Genomic DNA, 17,739 nt, shown 5'->3' on the forward strand with positions numbered 1-17,739 from the left:
TATATTAGCTAGTATTAAACTGATGTTTCCCCTTACCTCCCCAAACCAACAAAAATATTCTGCTCCACTCATCCTGAAAGATAGACACTGTATCTCTCTCTCTCTCTCTCTCTCTCTCTCTCTCTCTCTCTCTCTCTCATACTGTGCATTCCTACATATCTGCTTAAAAGATCTGCATAGTTTGGTGCAATCCTATACTCACTTACCCGGAAGTCAGTCCCATTGAACCCAGTAGGACTTACTCCCAAGTAAGCATGCATAGGATTGCAGCAATAATTTCCTTCCCTGGGTGTTGTATGGCCAATTTGAGTTCCTGAGTGGGTGGTTGCCAACCAGCTCCAGACACTCTTGGATGAGATGGGCTATCTAGATCCATTTCAGTCTGGGTTCAGGCCAGGTTTTGGCACAGAAACAGCCGTGGTCACCCTGTATGATGACATATGTCAAGAGAGAGCTGGGGAAGTGACCTTGTTGATTCTCATCGACCATGGTATCCTTCTGGGATGATTGTCTGAGTTGGAAGTGGGAGGCACTGCATTGCAGTGGTTTCGCTCCTGCTTGGATGGTTGGCTCGAGAAGGCGGTGCTTGTGGATTATTGCTGGGCCCTGTGGATTCTCCAGTATGGGGTTCCCCAGGGGTCAGTTTTGGCTCCTATGTTATTCAACATCTACATGAAACCACTGAGTGAGGTCATTCAAAGTTTTGGAGTGTGCTGTCATCAGTATGCTGATGGCATGTAGCTCTATTTCTCCTTTTCATCTTCTTCAGATGAGGATGTGGATGTGCTGAATAGGTGCCTGGCTGTCACTTGAAGCTCAAGTAGTCTCAGTGGCACAGACTGCCTTCTACCAACTTTGGTTGGTGGCCCAGCTACGCCCCTATTTGAACAGGGATAACTTGGCTTCAGTTGTCTATGCTCTGGTAACCTCCAAGCTAGATTACTGCAATGCACTCTGTGTGGGGCTGCCTTTGAAGATGGTTCAGGAACTGCAACTCGTGCAAAATGTGGTGGCCAGACTAATAACAGGGACAAGTCGGTACAACCATATAACACCTATTCTGGCCCACTTGCACTGGCTACCTGTATGCTTACGAGCTCGATTCAAGGTGCTGATTTTGATGTATAAAGCCTTACATGGCTCAGGACCACAATAGTTGATGGAACACCTCTCCCGGCATGAACCAACCTATATACTATGTTCTTCATCCAAGGCCCTCCTCCAGGTGCCTCCTCCAAGGGAGGCACAGAGGGCAGCAACAAGGGAGAGGGCCTTCTCAGTGGTGGCCCCCCATTCATGGAATGATCTCCCTGATGAGGCCTGCCTGGCAACATTGTCATCTCTTTGGCACCAGGTTAAAGCTGCCCTCTCCTCTCAGGCATTTGGCAGTATATAACAAGTTTTTCAATCAGATCTTGGATTGTCTCTGGCTGATTGTTTTAGATATACGTGGTTGTTGTTGTACGTGCTATCTGTTTTATGTCCTTAGGTAAATGGGTTTTTTTTATACTTTACATCATGTATTTTAATGGTTTTTAATTTTTGTGAACGGTCCAGAGAGCTTCAGCTATGGAGTAGTATAGAAATATAATGAATGAATGAATTTCTCACAAAGGGAATCCTTTTCCAGTCACACATTCTGATAGCCTTCTACTAGCTAAATGCCACGTTCTCTAGGAACTCTCCAAATCCTGGACAAGAGTTGATGGATTTAGAATGTTATGAATGAGAATTAACAGCCTGACCCTAATTATGTTTCTTCAGAAATAAGCCCCATTAATTTAATTGGTATTATTTCCAGGTAAGCATGCATGGAATGGGGATTTCTCCTTAATTCCAGATTTCACTGTGTGTCAAAATTTACGTAGTGAGTAGCTGCAGAAAAATAAATTATTGCTGTAGCTCAGCTGTCCTCAACATCTGGTGCCCTCCAGTTGTTTTAGACTTAGGCTGACCATATTTCCTAGAGACAAAAATGGGATATTGGGATAGCAAAAACAGGATGGGGTTATGTAATATTCCATATTCATGAAAAGGACGATAACAGAAGTTTTATTACATGAACATATTGAGCTAACAATTATTCTTCAGTGAAATATGAGACTGAAAAGTCCGAATCAAACTGAATGTAGGGCAGAAAGAATCTCTATGGGCGGAATGATGGTAGAAATAACAGTAAGATTCACCCTCCTGGCTCCCACATGCTGAATGGGGCTTAGCGACCGCCTCTTGAATTCCCCACCACTGCAGACAAGCAAGGGGGTGGCATCTGACCGTTGCTAGCTCAAAAAGCCTGGCCCTGACTGGATAAAGTAAACGGAACTTCCTCTTTCGTCACACTAGTAGTTTTACTGCATGCATTGATTAGCATAGAGCCTTATGATAAACGCATTCAGTTTTTTACAAAAAATTAAAAATGGGACAAAATTGACATTTATATTAAAACGACGGGACAGTCGGGAAATATTAAAAAAACAGTACGTATGGTCAGCCTATTTAGACTACAACTCCCAGGATTCCTGACCATTGGCCATGCTTGCTGGGTCTGACGGGAGATGAAGTCCAAAACTTCTGGAGGGCACCAGGTCAAAGCAGTTTGCTGTTGTTCTGAAGAGTTTTCATTAAAAAGCACTTTCAAGGTGGCTGGAAACTGCAACCTCTGAGAGAGTCTGAAAATGCCCCCTATTGGCTGACAAACTTAGCATATCACTAGTCTGTTCCACCAGTTATTGCTTATTCATTTATTTGATTTATAAACCCACCTTTCTACCAAAAAATGGCACTCAAAGCGGCTTACAAAACAATTTCAAGTAGATTAAAACAATGAAACATGTTAAAATACAATAAAACATATCAATTACAGAATAAAAACAGTACCCAACCCACAGACCCAGTTGTTGAATAAAGTGGGTTTTGCCTGCCTTCTGAAGGATAGCAGAGAGGGAGCAAACCTGGCCTCCCTTGGGAGGGAGTTCCACAGCCTGGGTGCAACCACCAAAAAGGCCCTCTCTTGCATTGCCACCCAACGTGCCTCTGATGGTGGCGGTCTTGAAAGAAGGGCCTCTTCAGAAGACCTTAAAGACCTGGCAGGCACGTATGGGAGAAGGTGGCCCGTTAGTCTGCCAGTGCAATCCTATACATGTCTACACAGAAGTAAATCCCCTTGAGTCCTGTGGAGCTTACTCATGGGTAAGTGGGTATAGAACTGCAGCCTAAAGCTATTGCTGGGTTTTCACTCTCTCTCCCGCCATTAGGGATCATTCTGTTGTCACCCCCCCCCCCAAGCCATCTTGTTAGATCTCTACAAGTGAGAATGTTACAGTATATAGGGGGATAGAAGATGTGTGTGCTGTTCCTCATTGGAAGAACATGGGGTGGTTTGTTTTGGCCTATGAAGAACACAAGGAATGAATAAGTGCAGGCCGGGCTCTAGTTTTTTGAGGCAAGGCACCCTCAATGGGCCTCCTCCCTCAGTGAGTCTCCCTTCTGGCTGCCATTGTCAGCAGCTGCTATTGCTTCTCATCCTCTTTCTCATCCTCGCTCCCACGTGCTTGCTGGACAGGCAGAGAGCTGGTGAGCAAGCCATGGCATCTCCTGCTCCTCCTCCTCACTACCACCCTTTGTCTTGGCCAGAGAAAGAAGCAGGGGAAGAAGCAGGTTTGTTCAGTCGTTAAGTCATGTCCGGCTCTTGGTGACCCCATGGACCATAGCACGCCAGGCCTTCCTGTCCTCCGCTCTCTCCCGGAGTGTGCTCAAGTCCATATTCATTGCATCGGTGATGCTATCTAGCCATCTCATCCTTGCTGTCCCCTTCTCCTTTTGCCTTCAATCTTTCCCAGCATCAGGGTCTTTTCCAGGGAGTTTTCTCTTCGCATTAGGTGGCCAAAATATTGGAGTTTCAGCTTCAGTATCTGTCCTTCCAATGAGCACTCAGGGTTGATTTCCTTCAGGATTGACTGATATGACCTCCTTGCAGTCCAGGGGACTCGTAAGAGTCTTCTGGAGCATCACAGTTTGAAAGCATCAGTTCTTCGGTGCTCAGCCTTCCTTGCAATGGTGAAAAGGAGGAGCAACTCTAAGGGGATCTTGTCAGTGAGTGTTATGCCCCTACTGGAGGGATCTTCCTCAAAGGAAGAGCTAGAGCTCCCAGAAACTGAGGGCACCCCAGATCAATGACTGTCACCACCAGGCCAGGAGGAGCCTGGGCCCTTGGGGGGGGATGGCTGCAGGGCCATCCCTGTCAGGGGGAGGGGACTCTGAGGCAGAGGCTTGGCCCCCAGGCACGTTGTTGCCTCACATGACAGGCCAGTAGGGCTCCTGTGAGAAGGAGTGCTCACTTTCAAGGAAGGACTCCTCAGGAGAAAGTGACTCTTCATGAGTAGGGCTCTGACCAGAGAACTTTAATGTACGGCAGCTGAGTCCTGGGTGGGGCTCAACAGGCTTTAGCCTTAAAAGCCTTCAGTGGCTGCCTAGCCAGTGTTAGAAACACCAGCTTTACTACCTTCTACTGTTTTGTATCCTGTTTTTCTGATTGTGCTTTATGATTGAATTTGCATGCTACTGACTGTGGACTCCTTCTTCACTCTATTTCTTGAACTGTGTTGTGTATCTGTTTATCTGTGTTTTGACCTTGGTTGTTCTTCAGACCTCTCTTTTTTTGGATTGCTTCCTCTTGCCTGATAAAACTGTGCTTTTGAACTAGGGATGGGGGAGAAATCTTCTACGGACCCCAGTGAGGCTGGATTCAAAGGAATCCAGCCCCCTGGAGTCCATGGAGGATTGGAAGACTTACCTCCGTCTCCTGGAGGAACCCTTGCCAGCCAGATCCTCCCGGCTGGCTCCGGAGTGCCAGCGATACGGCCACCATTGCTGTATCACTGGCTGGGTGGATTGGCTATGGACACAAATGGCGTCCACTGTGCCATTTGTGGTTGTAAAGGTCTTAGGTTAAGGTAAATGCAGCCATAAATGGCTGCATTTACCTTAATCTAAGACCTTTATGGCCGCAAATGGCATACTGGACGCCACTGATGTGCGGAGATAGTCCCTCTCAGCCAGCGTTACGGCAATGGCAGCCGTATTGCTGGTGCTCTGGAGCCGGCCAGCAGTTCCGCAGAATCGCCGCGGAGCCAGCTGAGTAGGATTCCAGGGGGAAGGATGGATCGCCTCCCCCCCCCTGCAGTCCACCTCCCCTCCCCCCCACCAGACCTGGAGGTAAGTATTTTGTACATCCCTATTTTGAACATTGCCTGTGACTGACATGCTTCTGGATTGCCCCTTAGTTTACTCTGAGCCTCATCCAGCCATAGCAAGACAGTGGGCCTTGTTAAGGTGTGGGCCCTCAGCAGGTGCCCAGTCATGCCTACCCTTGTTGCTAGTCCTGGATCCACCCATCCAATGTGATCAGCAATAACTGGGCTGATGTATAAGTCTAGGCAGGCCCTTAGCCTTGTGGTGGAAGGGGTAACTTTCTACTTGTTGGCCCAAATATTGTAAGGTGGAAGGTGGGTAAAACATTGCACATCTTCTCTGATATGTCAAAAATTATAAGCATATAAAGCAGGCATGTAGAGCTGTATTTTGTTGCTGTTGATGGCATTCTTTAGGGGAATTCCAGCATTCTCTTGGGGATAATCTATTGGAGCCTGCTTGCTGGTGTGGGTGGAGTCAGAGCCCAAAGTAGACAGGGACATCCATTTTCTCTCTCTCTGCCACCCCCCGCTCCCCGGCTCTCTCTGCCACCCCCTTTGTATCTCTCTCTCCCTCCCTCTGCCACCCCCTTTGTATCTGTCTCACTTTCCCTCTCCCTCCCCACCCAGCAGGCTGCCAGGGGATGGCTAGATCACTTTTGCCAAAGGTCTGAATTAATCACTTGTAGAGGGCTTTTGAAGTTAGATCAAGGGCTGCATTCAGCCTTAGGGCTGCAGATTGCTAACCTCTGGTCTGGAATCTACCACCAAGCCTTTTCCCTTAGTTGTTCTAATACTATAGGAGATGGGAGGAGAGAAAATGCCTTGCTATCCACTTTCTCCCCTACCACGATAGAGGTTTACATTATTTTGTAAACCTCTGTCATGTTCCTCCACCCCAAACTGTCTATCATCTAAACCCCAAAGCCCCCAAATGCTTTAGCTTGTCCTCATAAAAGTGATCTGACCCTTGGAATATTTTTGTTGATCTTTTCTGCACTTTCTCTAGCTCTACTGTCCTTACCCCACCTTTTTTTGTTTTTACAAGGGGGTGACCAGAACGTTGTATTTTGTCATGCATGTGTTGGCATTTTGCATCGACAGCTTCAGTCATGGTGTGCCTGCTGTTTTCTACAACTACTCACCCACTCTGCCACCAATCATCCATTCCTTGTGAATTTCCTACGAACATAGCTCCCTGATCTGACCCTTCTTCACTAAGGGTGTAATCCTATGCATGTTTAGACAGGCAAAAGTACTACAACTCCCAGCATTCCCCAGTCAGCTATGCTAGCTGGGGAATGTTGGGAGTTGTAGGACTTCTGTCTGTCTAAACATGCATAGGATTGCACCCTAAGATGCTCTCATTCTGATGAAAGTTTCACTGATTATGAGAAATGTTTGGCAAGGGAACATTACATGCTGGTAGCTATCTGAAATACTATGTGGCTGCAGGTGACTCAACCATAGGGTAGATAAGAGATGCATCAGGGGGAGGGCAGGAGTATCAACTTCCTTGGCTGCAAGTACTGCTTTACTGGGGCACATTTGTTACCTGATTTGCAGACAAACATTGACCTGGTTCGCACATAACTCCAACCCATGGTTCGTTACCCTACCCAGGGTTTGTTTGGCAGACAATTGAACAAACCACGGTTTGTTTTCTCAATCCCTGGGTTGTTTATTTCCTTCCTCCACTCCCTTGCTGTATCCCAGATGCCTTTGCAGTGCTGTAGTACTGGCATGTAGAGTGGCTAGTTTTGTTTGTTTGTTACCATTCCTGCCTGCCTCCTCTGTAGCCAAAGGAAACAACCCATGGTTCTGCATTTACACTTAATGACAACTCATGGTTTAAACAGCCCAGAGGTCATAGCCCAACAACAAACCATGGGTTCTCTTTCTGGGCTGTTTTATGGTTAATCCATGTCTTGAAAGCATGGCTGCATTCACACATTGCAGCAACCCAGAATTCAACAGCCTATACTATGGGTTAGCATTATGTCTGAACCAGGTCATTCTCTTATATAGTTTGATTTAGTGGCCATCAGGATGGCCTGATGCTTAGAAGGGGCTCAGTTTAGGTTGTATCAAATGCCCCTCCTCCTGTGTCAGGGCCATTGCTAGGCCTCAGCTTTGACCCTGAACCTATTCCCAGGGCCCTGAATTTATTCCCCTGAGCCCTGAGTGTCCATTGCTGCAAAGTGGAAGCTTTCCTCCCCTCATGTTAATTGTCATGCAGGGGGCAATTTTCAAGGGGGATTGCAGCTGGGGAGGGAAGGGTTAATTCTCTCCTCCCCACATGCTTTGACACCCCACAAAAGATCTCACCCTGCATGGCAATTAAGCTTAGTGGATGAGGGAAACCCTGTTTCCATTGGTTTGAGATGATCTAAAGCAGGGTGCAATTTAACTAGATACTTTATTTTACTTGAGATGCTTTGGAGGAGCAGTTAATGGGTGATGGCTTTGCCTCCTGTGAAATTTAAATAAATCCTAGTAATTATTTCTAAGTTTCCATGCAGAGATATAAAGTAGCATATGTAGATTTTATGCAAATTTGTGTCCTATGAGCCTGGGTCCTGAATCTTTTACATGCCTAGCAACACCTTTGACCTGTGTCAAACTGAAGCCTGCTTAGCAAGTGATAACAAAGCTTATCTCTAAGCAATGAAATTTCCCCTATTGATTTCTGCAGATGAAACTGCTCAGAAGCAGGGTTTCCTCCCTCTGCTTCCTCCCTGTGATTAGCATCACTTGCTGGTAGTATTATGTGGTTTACTCTTACGGGTGTTTACTCACAAGTAAGTCCCAATTAGTTCAGTAGGGTTTATTTCCGAGAAAATGCTTACAGGATTGCATCCAGGCAGCTCAATCCCATTCTCGGATGTACCTCACAGTTGTTCAACAGGACTTACTGCCAGGTAAGTATGCATAGCCAGCCTTAGATTAAGCAATTCATCTGGTCACCTAGAGTGACCAGGAATTCCATGAAGGCAAGTGCATGGAATTCCATGCAGATGAGGGAGTGGGCTAATGACGCAAGGATTGTTCCATCCCTCCTCCACCAGCCTGCTTGGTATGCTAGCCACAGACTCAATTTGGACCCCAATTTGGTGATTCAGAAAGCAGCCTGATTCAGCTTGTACCACTTCAGTTGTTGTTGTGCAGTCGTTCAGTCGTGTCCGACTCTTCGTGACCCCATGGACCATAGCACGCCAGGCCTTCCTGTCCTGCACTCTCTCCCAGAGCGTGCTCAAGTCCATATTCATTGCATCAGTGATGCTATCTAGCCATCTCATCCTCTGCCGTCCCCTTCTCCTTTTGCCTTCAGTCTTTCCCAGCATCAGGGTCTTTTCCAGAGAGTTTTCTCTTCGCAGAGGCTGCCCAATTTGACTTGGATCCAAATCCAAATCTCCCTTCAGGAAATCTGAAACACTGTAAACCTCCACTGACTACTATTGGGAAATCAACAAATGGCCATAACATTTTTTTTTGACAGAATTTGACAGAGCTAGTGTGGTGTAGTGGTGAGATTGTTGGGACTAAGACTAAGACGAAGACAAGAAAGGGGAACGCAAATAGCGTAGCGGACGCTATTTGCGTTCCCCTTTATTTTCACCATCTTACTCTACGTAAATATTTACGTAGACTAAGATGGCCAAAATAAGGGGGAACGCAAATAGCGTCCGCTATGCTATTTGCGTTCCCCCTTATTTTCGCTGTCTTAGTCTAAGTAAATATTTACATAGACTAAGACGGCCAAAAATAAGGAACGCAAATGGTGGCGGCCGTAGCCGCCGCCATTTGCGTACACATTTTTTTTTTAACCCAGACGTGATAGGCTACGTAAGTCTTTACGTAGCCTATCATGAATGGGGGGGGGGGAACAGACTGCAAATGGCAGCGGCAGCCGGTCAGAAGACTAGCTGCTGCCGAAGCCGCCACTGGAGCTGCCGCCGTCCGGAACATCCGCCCCAGGTAAGTCTCGTCCCGGGGGGGGATCTGCGGGGGGGGGGCGGGGGGCAGGCCGTTCCGCCACGGAGTTCAGGGGGCCGAATGCACTGGCATTCGGCCTCACCGAGATCCGTGGCAGAATTCTCTGACATCCCTAGTTGTATGGCTGTTTTATACACACACACACACACAGTGCTTGGTGCAACCATAAAACTTACTTGCATGTAAAGCCCTTGCAGCCACTCCACAGCCTTATGTTCTTTCAGGAAGAGAAGGGGTGCCCTTCTCTTTCTTTGCTTCAGAGCGAGAAGGCTGGCCCATTGCTGGGCTTTTCATTAAGCAGCAGGAGAGGAGGAAGCAGGCATGGCAAGACCAGTTTCCCCCACCCCCTCCCCGCTTTAGCCCCTGCCTGTCTGCACCTCCCGGAGTGGTGGCCCCGCGGCTGACGTCAAAGATAGGTGTCGTTGGGCACCTGCTGAGGCCCACACCCCTGCAGGGATTCCACTGCCAGCCCTTGGTTCATCTGCCCTCTCCAAACACGCAAGCCCTGACCAGAGTGAGAACATCAGAACAGCCCTGCTGGATCAGACCAAGGGTCCAGCTACTCCAGCTTTCTGTTCCCACAGTGACCAACCAGCTGCCCATGGGGAAGCCCACAAGCAGGACATGAGTGCAAAGGCACTCTCCTGCCCATGTTTCCCAGCCACTGGTGTAGCAACTGGAGAAGGGGAAGGAAAATGAAGGGTGCTGATAGCCCATGAGCTCATACAACCCTCTTAAGAACACGGCATAAGAACATAAGAAGAGCCCTGCTCGATCGGCCCAAGGGGCCATTTAGTCCAGCATTCTGTTGTTCATACAGCGGCCAACCAGCTGTCAACCCACAAGCAGGACGCAAGTGCAACAGCATCCTCCTGCCCATGTTCCCCAGCAACAGGTGTACATAGGCATACTGCCTCTGGTACTGGAAGATGGAGCAGCATCCCTCATTTGCCTTGTGTTCTCCTGGGCATCCATTTCCCTCTGGGCGTTGTGCTCTCCCTCTGTACAAATTGGGTCCAGAGAGAGGGGCCAAGTGAATGGGCTGTGAGGAGGAGGTGGATCCACTCAGGTAGGGGGTCTACTGAGGGCATCTTTCCCAAGGAACCCCCATATCCTGGAGCCAGCATTGGGTGGCCCCCTATTATAAATTGCTGGCAGGCATTGCCTTTAGCAGAAAGGGATGCCCTGTGCTGTTCCAGGCAGCCAGGGAGAACGTGCTGGGAGAGCTTGACTCAGATTGTGGGGACCGGGTGGAGTTCCACATACCTGGGCTGGGGTGTTTGTGTCAGTGGCCCCCCACTGAACAGGCATCTCTTAGTGCTGGCTCCCAAGCCGTTCTTGGAAGCCACACTCACGCAGCCACAAAATGCATGGAAAAAAAACAGGAGCAGCATCTGATAATGTCCTTCTACATAGAATCATAGAATAGTAGGGTTGGAAGGGGCCTACAAGGCCATCGAGTCCAACCCCCTGCTCAATGCAGGAATCCAAGTCAGAGCTTCCCTGACAGATGGCTGTCCAGCCTCATCTTGAACACCTCCACTGTGGGAGAGCCCACCACCTCCCTAGGTAATTGGTTCCATTGTCGTATTGCTCTAACAGTCAGGAAGTTTTTCCTGATGTTCAGCTGGAATCTGGCTTCCTGTAACTTGAGCCCATTATTCCATGTCCTGCACTCTGGGATGATCAAGAAGAGATCCTGGCCTTCCTCTCTGGGACAACCTTTCAAGTACTTGAAGAGTGCTATCATATCTCCCCTCAGTCTTCTCTTCTCAAGGCTAAACATGCCCAGTTCCTTCACTCTCTTCATAGGGCTTTGTTTCCATTCCCCTGATCATCTTTGTTGCCCTCTTCTGAATCATCTCCAGTTTGTCTGCATCCTTCTTAAAGTGTGGTGCCCAGAACTGGACACAGTACTCCAGATGAGGCCTAACCAGTGCTGAGTAGAGGGGAACTAGTACTTCCCGGGATTTGGAAGCTAGGCTTCTATGAATGCAGCCCAAAAGAGCATTTGCCTTTTTTGCAGCCACATCACATTGTTGGCTCATATTCAGCTTGTGATCGACAACAATTCCAAGATCCTTCTCGCTTGTAGTGTGGTTGAGCCAGAGCCACGTATCCCCCATCTTGTAACTGTGCATTTGGTTTCTTTTTCCTAGGTGCAGAACTTGGCATTTATCCCTATTAAATGTCATTCTGTTGTTTTCTGTCCAGCGCTCCAGTCTATCCAGATCACTTTGAATTTTGTTTCTGTCTTCCAAAGTATTAGCTATCCCGCCCAATTTTGTGTCATCTGCAAATTTGATCAGCATTCCCTTCACCTCCTCCCCCAAGTCATTAATAAAAATGTTGAAGAGCGCTGGGCCTAGGACTGACCCCTGCGGTACCCCACTCGTTACTTTCCCCCAGTTTGAGAAGGTCCCATTGATAAGCACTCTGAGTCCAATTCTGTAGCCAACTGTGGATCCACCGGATTGTTGTTTCATCTAGCCCACTTTGAGCTAGTTTGCTCATCAGGATGTCATGGGGCACTTTGTCGAAAGCTTTGCTGAAGTCGAGGTATATGATGTCTAGAGCATTCCCACGGTCTACAAGGGTGGTTACTTGATCAAAAAATGAGATCAGATTCGTCTGGCAGGACTTGTTCTTGACAAATCCATGTTGGCTTCGAGTCATCACTGCATTGTTTTCAAGGTGCTTCCAGATGGATTGCTTTATCATCTGCTCCAGAATTTTCCCAGGGATTGATGTCAGACTGACTGGTCTGTAGTTCCCAGGTTCCTCCTTTTTGCCCTTTTTGAAGATAGGGACAACATTAGCCCTCCTCCAGTCATCTGGCACTTCCCCCGTCCTCCATGATTTCTCAAAGAGAATAGGCAGCGGTTCCGAGAGTTCTTCTGCCAGTTCCTTTATGACTCTAGGATGCAGTTCATCTGGCCCTGGAGATTTGAACTCATTCAGAGTAATTAGGTGTTCCTTGACCATACGCCTATCGATCTCAAGCTGCAATCCTGCCCCTTCAGCCTGTACTTCGCCTTTGCCAGGGGGGTCATAGACCCTCTTTTGGGAGAAGACTGAGCCAAAGTAGGAATTGAGCACCTCTGCCTTTTCTTTGTCATCTGTTATCAGTTTGCCATCCTTATTTAATAGCTGAACAACCATTTCTTTCCTCTGCCTTTTACTATGCACGTAACCGAAGAAAGCCTTTTTGTTGTTTTTAGCATCCCTCGCTAACCTCAGCTCGTTCTCAGCTTCAGCCTTCCTGATATCATCCCTGCAATTCTGTGCTACCTGCCTGTACTCTTCCTTTGTTACTTGGCCTTCTTTCCACTTCCTATATGTGTCCTTTTTTGTTTTCAGGTCATCCCTAAGCTTTTTGTGAAGCCACATTGGCTTCTTCTGTTGTCTTCCACCTTTTCTTCTTGTTGGAATTGTTTGTCATTGTGCCTTGAGAATTTCTTTTAAAAGCTCCCACCCATCTTGGACTCCTTTTCCCGTTAGCGTCACTTGCCATGGGACCTTACTGATCATTGTTGAGTTTATTAAAATCAGCTTTCCTAAAATCCAGGGTACGCGTTTGACTACACTTGGCTTTTGCTTCCCTTAGAACCAAGAACTCAAGTACAACATGGTCGCTTTCCCCCAGAGTTCCTGTAACTGCTACTTTATCCACTAAGTCATCTCTGTTGGTTAGGATCAAGTCAAGGATAGCCGATCCTCTAGATTCTTCCTCTACTTTCTGTAGGAGGAAGTCATCCGCCACACAAGTCAGGAATTTCCTGGAGGGACCATGTACATCCTGCCCCAAAGCAATGTGGTTGGAAGTAAAAAAAAAAGGAGAACCCTGCTGAAATTAAACCCTGGTTGGAAGCTAGAGCTGTCACTCGCTCAAACACAACACTCTCCTCCTTTTCATCCCCAACTCCCCACCTTGGCATCTGGAGAACTTGGGGGATAATGTCTCAGTTTTTGCAAACACACTATTTGTGTGTCTATAGCATAATACTTTTATTAGGGCAACTCAGATTTGTGGGGGAGCAGTGGGTGGGGGAGACTGATTGGATGGTGTAGTGAGGATGTCAGGCGCAATCCCATGTATGTTTAGACAGAACAAAGTCCTGTGACTCTGAATGCTGGGAGTTGTACGACTTCGTTCTGTCTAAACATGCATAGGATTGCACCCTTAAGGTGTTACAGAGATGGAGCAAGAGTTGCAGATATTTAAAATAGACTCTGCCGTGTGATGTGATGGTTTCAGATTTCAGTGCTCCTAGGACTACTGGGAAGAAGAAAGCAGCTGAACATGTTGAAAAATTGTGAAAACATAAAATCCAGCTCTTAATGCCACTTAAGACTCCGACATCCTGACTACAACATGCAACTTTGTTGTTGTTGTTGTTGTAATACATTAGCTGATGAAGAGATCTGGGGATCTGGAAATTAGCATGTTTTAATGATTTTGAGTTAGCCTAATAAAGCTGTTACAGTATATGGATTTTGGCATTTTTCTTATGTTCAACACAGCTGCCTTTGCTTTTGTTTTGTGTTTATCTGTGTCTGTGCCCTTCCAAATCTGTCTCATGAAGCTGCAGGTAGCCTCTGCGTTGCTTGGGAGAAGCTCAGAGGACCCCCGATTTACTTTTTCCTCCCCCGCAATCTTTTATTGTGAATTTTTACAAACCAAACCAAACTGAAAACACTACACAACCTAAACAAAAGAACGAAATAAAAATAAAAATACAATGACATGTTCAAAACTCCTGTTTCTAATATTACAATATTCAAGAAAGAAAAAAAAAGAGAAAAAATAGGTTACACATAAATTTCAGTAAAAGCAGACCAAATGTCCGTGTATAAGTCAATTTGCAAGTTACGCCTATATACCACTCTTTCAAATGTTGCTAGTGCTGTTAAGTCTTCGGTCCACTGCATTATAGGCGGTGAGCTTTTATCCTTCTAATATCATAATATCAGTCTTTTAGCAACCAAAAGGGTGTGAAAAATCCATTTCCGCTGACCTTGTGCTAACATTCCAAGAAGCAGGTAAACAGTTTAAAAGAACATTTCCATCAGTAAATATTAAAGAGCTTTCCGATACAAAATTTATCTGTACAATAACTTCCTCCCAAGAGGAGGCAGCCATTGGGCATTTCCAAAACATATGAATAAAAGAAGTATTGACTGCATTGTTGTTCAGTTGTTGTGTCCGACTCTTTGTGACCCCATGGACCATAGCACGCCAGGCCTTCCTGTCCTCCGCTTTTTCCCGGAGTGTGCTCAAATTCATATTCATTGCATCGGTGATGCTATCTAGCCATGTCATCCTCTGCCGTCCCCTTCTCCTTTTGCCTTCAGTCTTTCCCAGCATCAAGGTCTTTTCCAGGGAGTTTTCCCTTCGCATTAGGTGGCCAAAATATTTGAGCTTCAGCTTCAGTATCTGTCCTTCCAATGAGCACTCAGGGTTGATTTCCTTTAGGATGGACTGATTGGACCTCCTTGCAGTCCAGGGGACTCGTAAGAGTCTTCTCCAGCACCACAGTTCGAAGGCATCGGCGCTCAGCCTTCCTTATAGTCCAGCTCTCACAGCCATACGTTGCTACTGGGAAAACCATAGCTTTAATTATATGAACCTTTGTTGGCAAGGTGATGTCTCTGCTTCTTACTATGCTGTCTAGGTTTGCCATAGCTTTCCTCCCAAGGAGCGTCTTTTAATTTCATGGCTACAGTCACCATCTGCAGTGATCTTGGAGCCCAAGAAAATAAAATCTGTCACTGCTTCCATTTTTTCCCCTTCTATGTGCCAGGAAGTGATGGGGCCAGATGCCATGATCTTCGTTTTTTTAATGTTGAGTTTCAAACCAGCTTTTGCACTCTCCACTTTCAACCTCAACAAGAGGCTCTTTAGATCCTCTTCGCGTACTGCCATTAGGGTGGTATCGTCTGCCTATCTGAGGTGGTTGATAATTCTCCTGGCAATCTTAATTCCGACCTGTGATTCATCCAACCCGGCGTTTCTCATGATGTACTCTGCATATAAGTTAAATAAGCAGGGCGACAATATACAGCCTTGTCATACTCCTTTCCCAATTTGGAACCAATCGGTTGTTCCATGTCCGGTTCTTACTGTTCCTTCTTGTCCCTCGTACAGGTTTCTCAGGAGACAGGTAAGGTGGTCTGGTACTCCCATCTCTTTAAGAATTTGCCAGAGTTTGTTGTGATCCACACAATCAAAGGCTTTAGTGTAGTCAATGAAGCAGAAATAGAAGTTTTTCTGGAATTCTCTTGCTTTCTCCATGATCCAGCGAATGTTGGCGATTTGATCTCTAGTTCCTCTGCCTCTTCAAAACCCAGCTTGTACTTCTGGTAGTTCTCGGTTCACATGCTGCTGAAGCCTAGCTTGTAGGATTTTGAGCATAACCTTGCTGACATGTGAAATGAGCGCAATTGTACAGTAGTTTGAACACTCTTTGGCATTGCCCTGCTTTGGAATTGGAATGTAAACTGACCTTTTCCAGTCTTGTGGCCACTGTTGAGTGTTCCAAATTTGTTGGCATATTGAGTGCAGCACTTGAACAGCATCATCTTTTAGGATTTTAAATAGCTCAGCTGGAATACTGTCATCTCCACTACCTTTGTTGTTAATAATGCTTCCTAAGGCCCACTTGATTTCACTCTCGAGGATGTCCGGCTCAAGTTCAGTGAGCGCACTATCATGGCTATCAGGGACATTCAGATCTTTCCTGTATAGTTCTTCTGTGTATTCTTGCCACCTCTTCTTAATCTCATCTGCTTCTGTTAGGTCCCTGCCTTCTTTGTCCTTTATCATGCCCGTCTTTGCACAAAACGTTCCCTTGAGATCTCCAATTTTCTTGAAGAGATCTCTAGTCTTTCCCATTCTGTTGTTTTCCTCGATTTCTTTGCATTGTTCATTTAAGAAGGCCTTCTTGTCTCTCCTTGCTATTCTCTGGAACTCTGCATTCAGTTGGATAGATCTTCCCCTTTCTCCCTTGCTTTTCACTTCCCTTCTTTCCTCAGCTACTTGTAAAGCCTCCTCAGACAGCCACTTTGCTTTCTTGCATTTCTTATTTATTTATTTCTTATTTATTTCATTTCTATACCACCCAATAGCCGAAGCTCTCTGGGCGGTTCACAAAAATTAAAACCATTTATTTATTTCATTTCTATACCGCCCAATAGCCAAAGCTCTCTGGGCGGTTCACAAAAATTAAAACCAAACACACAATAAAACAATTTAAAATATATAGAACATTAAAACCACAATATAACAATTCTTTTTCTTTGAGGTGGATTTAGTTGCTGCCTCCTGAACAATGTTACGGACCTCTGTCCATAGTTCCTCAGGCACTCTATCAGGTCTAATCCCTGAAATCTATTCCTCACCTCCACTGTATATTCATAAGGGATGTGATTTAGGTCATACCTGAATGGTTTAGTGGTTTTCCCTACGTTCTTCAATTTAAGCCGAAATTTTGCAAGAAGCAGTTCATTATCTGAGCCACAGTCAGCTCCAGGTCTTGTTTTGACTGACTGTATGGAGCTTCTCCATCTTTGGCTGCAAAGGACATAATCAATCTGATTTCGATATTGACCATCTGGTGATGTCCATGTTTAGAGTCGTCTCTTGTGCTGTTGGAAAAGAGTGTTTGCTATGATCAGCGTGTTCTCTTGGCAAAACTCTATTAGCCTTTGTCCTGCTTCATTTTGTACACCAAGGCCATGCTTGCCTGTTATCCCGGTGATTTCTTGACTTCCTACTTTAGCATTCCAATCCCCTATGATGAAGAGGACATCTTTTTTTGGTGTTAGTTTTAGAAAGTGTTGTAGGTCTTCATAGAACTGATCAACCTCAGCTTCTTCGGCCTCTGTGGTTGGGGCATAGACTTGAATTACTGTGATGTTGAATGGTTTGCCTTGGATTTGTACTGAGATCATTCTATTGTTTTTGAGATTGTACCCCAGTACTGCTTTTCCCACCCTTTTGTTGACTATGAGTGCTACTCCATTTCTTCTAAGGGATTCTTGCCCACAGTAGTAGATATGGTCACCTGAATTAAATTCACCCATGCTTGTCCATTTTAGTTCACTGATTCCCAAGATGTCGATGTTCAATCTTTCCATCTCATGCTTGACCACCTCCAGCTTACCTTGATTAATTGATTTTACATTCCAGGTTCCTAAAGAATATTGTTCTTTACAGCATCGGACTTTCTTTTCACCACCAGACACATCCACAGCTGAGTGTCCTTTCAGCTTTGGCCCAATTGCTTCACTCTTTCTGGCGCTACTTGGAAATACCCTCTGCTCTTCCCCAGTAGTATATTGGACACCTTCTGACCTGAGGGGCTCATCTTCCGGCATCATCTCTTTTAGCCTTGCGATACGTTCCATGGGGTTTTCTTGGCAAGAATACTGGAGTGGGTTGCCATTTCCTTCTCCAGTGGACCACATTTTGTCAGAACTCTCCCCCATGACCTGTCCGTCTTGGGTGACCCTGCACGGCATAGCTTATGGCTTCACTGAGTTATACAAGCCC

This window comes from Heloderma suspectum, chromosome 13 (assembly GCF_057233095.1).
Source record: "Heloderma suspectum isolate Gila_16-S chromosome 13, 16-S_ref, whole genome shotgun sequence".
Lineage (NCBI taxonomy): Eukaryota > Metazoa > Chordata > Lepidosauria > Squamata > Helodermatidae > Heloderma > Heloderma suspectum.